Source organism: Rhinopithecus bieti, unplaced genomic scaffold, assembly GCF_001698545.2.
Source record: "Rhinopithecus bieti isolate Rb0 unplaced genomic scaffold, ASM169854v2 scaffold_32982, whole genome shotgun sequence".
NCBI classification, from domain to species: domain Eukaryota; kingdom Metazoa; phylum Chordata; class Mammalia; order Primates; family Cercopithecidae; genus Rhinopithecus; species Rhinopithecus bieti.
Window position 1 is genome coordinate 37,920 of NW_016814002.1, and position 5,819 is coordinate 43,738.

Here is a 5,819-nt window from a genome sequence, read left to right on the forward strand (position 1 = left end):
AGTGTATAAATTTAGTTATTTTTATCAACTACATAATTTTGAATTTATTTGGTTATCATACATTGATTTTGTTCTTTACTATTTCTGACTACTTTGTGATTTTTTTTGCTACTTTTTCTCACTTGAGATTGATGCTGCAATGACAGAGTTTCAGCCTTTTCTCTTTTTTCATAGGTACACTTCAGGCAACACGTTTTCCTCTAGGTACAATTTTAGCTGCATCCCACAAATTCTGATACACAGTGTTTTCATGATCAATTAGTTTTTAAATTTTTCAGTTTTGATTGTGATATTTTCTGTGATGCATATGCAAACTTTCTAGTTATCATTTTATTATTGATTTCTAGCTTAATTCCATTTGGTGAGAGAACATGATCTGCATGATATAATGTTAGTTTTTAAAACTTTGTTGAGACTTGCTTTGTTATTTACCATGTTGTAAATGTTGATAAATGTTTTGTGAACATTGAAAAGAACGTGCATTTTGAGGTTCTGTGTGAAGTTCTATAACGATCAATTAGGTACAATTAATCATGCTTTTAAAGTGTTTTATATTCTCAGTGACTATATATGTGTGTGTGTTGGTGTGTGTTTACACATATATATTTTTTTCTAAAGAAATGTTTTTGAAATGTTTTGAAAATGATTGTGGATTTGACTATTTCTTCTTTGATTATGTGATGTTTTGCTTTGTCTCTTTGACCTATATTATGTACATACTTTCCTGGTAAATACCTTTCTTTGTCTCTAGAAAACTTTATCTACTTTGTTTTTGATACAAGTATAGTTGAACTAGCTTTTCTTTTGGTTAGTATTTGCATAGTGCATATTTTCCCAGCTTTTTACCTTCACCATGTCTATATCCTTTATGTGTTTCTTTTCTTTCTTTTTTTTTCTTCTTTCTCTCTCTCTCTCTCTCTCTCTGTTTCTTTCTCTTCTTTTTTTTTTTGTATATAGTCTCACTTTATCACCCAGGCTGGAGTGCAATGTCATGATCTTGGCTTACTGCAACCTCCACCTCCTGGGGTCAAGTGATTCTCCTGTCTCAGCCTCCCAAGTGACTGGGATTACAGGTGCCCACCACCATACCTGGCTAACTTTTTTTTGTATTTTTAGTAGAAATGGGGCTTCACCATGTTGGCCAGACTGGTCTCGAACTCCTGACCTCAGGTGATCTGCCCACCTGGACCTCCCAAAGTGCTGGGATTACAGGCGTGAGCCACCATGTGCAGCCTATGTGTTTCTTATAAACAACAAAAGGTTAAGTTTTTTTAAAAAAATAAGATAACAGTGTTTGTCTTTCAATTGGAATAGTTCATTTAAATTTAATATAACTTCTGATATATTTGGTTTAAAGTCTACCACTTTACATTTTGCTTTCTAAATTACTGGCAGATTTTATGTTATTTTTTCCTTCTTTTTAAAAAATCTTTCACATATTTTTTAAATCATTAATTTTTTGTTGCATTTTTCTCCTCTATTAGCTTGTTTGCTATGTATTCTGTTACTGTTCTATTATGGGTTACCCTATAGCTTTATAAGATTCATTCTTGAAAAGAGTGTGATATCAATGACTACTTTTACCATTTCCTGAAAAATGCAAAGATGATAGAATAAGATAAATTCATTTATTTTCTTCTATACTCATGTCATATTGAAGGTATTTGACTTTTATTTATATTATTTATTTTACTTTTATTTTATGTTTTTGAGATGGAGTTTCACTCTGTCGCCCAGGCTGGAGCTCAGTAGGGCGATCTTGGCTCACTGCAACCTCTGCCTCCCAGGTTCAAGCGATTTTCCTGCTTCAGCCTCCTGAGTAGCTGAGATTAGAGGCATGAGCCACCACCATGCCCAGCCTATGTATATTTTAAATCTCATAGTGCATTATGATTAACACTATTAGAGAGCCAATATAAATATAGATTTATCCACCTATTTGTTCTTCATTCCTGTCTTCACAGCCATACTTACAGCTGAAATTATTTCCACAACACCATTTAGTGTTTCCTTTGGTTTTTAGTCAGCTAGTGAAAAATGTTCACTGTTTACAAATACGGTTATTTCAAAATATATTTCTACTGGATTTTGAATTTTAGGTTAGAATTTTTTTTTTTATTGTTTGCACTTTGAAAATATTGTTCCATTGTCTTCTGTCTCATTCCAAGAAGTCAGCTGTAGCTCTTATTGTAGCTCTTTGAAAGTAATATGTCTCTGACTCACATTCTCCCTTTCTCTCTTTTTACTCTTTAAAACATTTTTTGTCTTTGTTTTCAGCAGTTTTACTTTTATGAAGGGCCTAGATATTGTTTTTTTCTTTTATTTTTGCTAGTATTTCATAGTGCCTATTAAGTCTGTGCCTTCATAGTTTCAGTTTTGAAGAGTTCTCTGCCTTTATTTGTTTAAATTACTTTTCTCCCATTTTTTCTGTCCCCCAAGCCCTTTCTGGAAATTCATTGCTCACATCTAGGACTTTTTTCCCAGTGGCCTCTTACATTTATTCTCTGTATTTTCTTTTTTTCTTTTTATGCCTAAATCTTTCCATATTCTAGTTTTGCTATTCAGTTTTTAGCTGCATCTAAGCAGCTGCTTATCCCATACTTGAGTTCTTAGTATCATTTATACTTTTTCTAGAATTTGTATTTGTTTTTTTTTTTTTTGTGGTTTCTATTTATCTTCTGATATAACCAACTTTTAAAGACATTCCTCAAGCATATTGATCATAATTATTTCAAAGTGCATGACTGATAACTCTATTGTATGAATTCCTTATGGGTTATTTTATTGTAGCATTTTCTCTTGGTTTTGACTATGTCTTATTTTCATGAATGCATGATTATTTATTTATATTAGACATATTATATTTTTAAAATTTAGCAAAATGTTGAGGCCCCAAAACATGTTATGTTCCCTTAGAGAAGATTTAGTTTTGTTTCTGGCAAGTAATTGGCCTGGGAATGCCAGTATTCCATGATTACCTTAATGCCATCAATACTTGAGATTATTGGAAGCTGGCCTTCATTTCTTGAGATGGCTAGCCTATTTAAGACCTTACACTCTTCCTAAGGTCTCCTAATGGAAAGTTTCTTGTGTCCAGGTCTTTCCTGTTTGTGAGGCCATAAACTTTCATTTTTATCCCCTTTAAACCCCAGAATCTTTTGGAAGATCTGTTCAGTTTTCTAACTTCTCAGCTGCCACTGCAGATTCTAGATATTTGGCTTAGCTCTCTGGGATTTACTCTTCTTACTACCTTCATCCTTTCACATTTCTTTCTGCTTTGGTATTTCTCTGATGGCTTCTAATCATTGTTTTTATATTTTCCCATGATCTTCTAATTGTTTTCATTATTATGTTTTGTGTTACACATTCTAGTTTACCACTGGCAGAAGTAGAAGCAAAGATCTGGTTTGGTTCTATGCTTCTTAGTCCCAGCCCCTCATGCATACCTAGGAGATTACAAGGGAGACAATATTTGTCACAAAAAACAAAATAAAAAACAGAAACAAAAAATTCACCATGGCACTAGTGGTCTTCACCCTGCACTAATAAGGTGCATTTACATGCAAGAGAGACTTATTAATGTAAACCTACCATGACAACGATGATTGGTACATTAGTGGTCAAAATTTAAATCAGAGCTTTTCTTCTCTTGGTTCGGCACCAAGGTCTAGAGGAACAAAAATATTAAGATATCATCTTCCCAAGGAAAAAAACCATTAATTCTTTATATAGATGTCAGAATTTTATGATGTGGATTACTTTAAATATGTTTTTTTTTTACTCCTTTTAGTTTTTTACCTTCATTTTATACCTAAAAGTGGATAATTTTTAAGGTTTATATTTAGTTACCAGGTTTTTTTAAAGTACAGTAAAAGAAAAGTATAGTGTAGCTATATGTTGTATAAGAACTCTAAAAGGGAATTTTTTCACTATAGATGGAAGCATTCTTTTAAGCATAATACTTATTTTATGTTAAGATTACTTAGAAATCTGAGGTACCCCACACAGTGGCCTCATAACCCAATTAAGATTACTTAAAAATATAAAGAGAGACAAAATGTATCCATAACTTTTAAATTTTATTTTTATATGAAGGAGCTCTGCAATTTAGTGATGATTTATAAATCAACTAGCCTATCGTTTATTTATGTATTTAAATAGTTTTTGGGGAACAGGTGGTTTTTAGTTACATGGATAAGTTCTTTAGTGGTAATTAGCAAGCTTTTGGTGCACTCATCACCTGCACAGCATACACTGCAGCCAGTGTGTAGTCTTGTATTCCTTGGCCCCCTCTTCACTTTCCCCAGCATCCCCAGAGTCTGTTATGTCATTCTTATGCCTTTGCATCCTCATAGCTTGGCTTCCCTTTAAAAGTGAGAACATATGAGATTTGGTTTTCCATTTCTGAGTTGCCGCACTTAGAATAATGGTCTCCAGTTCCACCCAGGTTGCTGTGAATGCCATTATTTTGTTCCTTGTTATGGCTGAGTAGTGTTCTATGATGTATATATACCACATTTTCTTTATCCACTCATTGGTTGATGAGCATTTGGGTTGGTTCCATATTTTCACAATTGTGAATTGTGCGGCTATAAACATGCATGTGCAAGTGTCTTTTTCATATAATGACTTCTTTTCCTCTGGGTAGATGCCCAGTAGTGGGATTGCTGGGTCAAATGGTAGTTCTACTTCTAGTTCTTTAAAGAATTTCCATACTGGTTGTACCAGTTTACATTCCCACCAGCAGTGTAAAAGTGTTCCGTTTTCACCACATCCATGCCAACATCTATTATTTTATTTTGGCCATTCTTGCAGGAGTAAGTTGGTATCTCATTGTGATACCAACTTTTTTTAAATTTGCATTTCCCTGATAATTAGTGATGCTGAGCATTTTGTTGGCCATTTGTATATCTTCTTTCGGGAATTGTCTATTCATATCATTTGCCCAGTTTTTGATGGGATTATTTTTTTCTTGCCGATTTATTTGAGCTCCTTGTAGATTCTGGGTATTAATCCTTTGTCAGATGCATAGTTTGTGAATATTTTCTCCCATTGTGTAGGTTGTCTGTTTACTCTGCTGATTGTTTCTTTTGATGCGCAGAAGCTTTTTAGTTTAATTAGGTCCCATCAATTCATTTTTGTTTTTGTTGCATTTGCTTTTGGGTTTGTTGTCATGAACTCTGCCTAAGCCAATGTCTAGAAGAGTTTTACCTATGTTATATTCTAGATTCTTTATTGTTTCAGATCTTAGATTTAAGTCTTTGATCCATCTTGAGTTGATTTTTGCGTAAGGTAAGAGATGAGGATCCAGTTTCATTCTTCTAATTTTTAAAACGTATTTATTTATTTACTTTTTCTGAGACAAGAGTCTTGCTCTGTCACCCAGGCTGGAGTGCAGTAGCATGATCTCAGCTCACTGCAACCTCTGCCTCCTGGGTTCTCCTGCCTCAGCCTTCTGAGTAGCTGGGATTACAGGCACACACCACCACACCCAGCTAATTTTTGTATTTTCACTAGAGACAGTGTTTCATCATGTTGGCCATGCTCATCTTGAACTCCTGACCGCATGATCCACCTGCCTTAGCCTCCCAAAGTACTGCGATTATAGGCAAAAGATTTCTTTAACGTCAGCTCCCTTAACTTAGAGCGGTTAGAATGGTTTGAAAAAAAAGGAGAAATATTTTGAACCTTGTAAATTTGCAAATTCATATGTAAATTTATGGTGCTAAAACAAATGGTTCTTTCCTTTTTAAATTTTATAATTTAATTTTAGTACTCTTCCTGTGTCAATGATGTATAATAGCCCAAGTTCTGTCCTT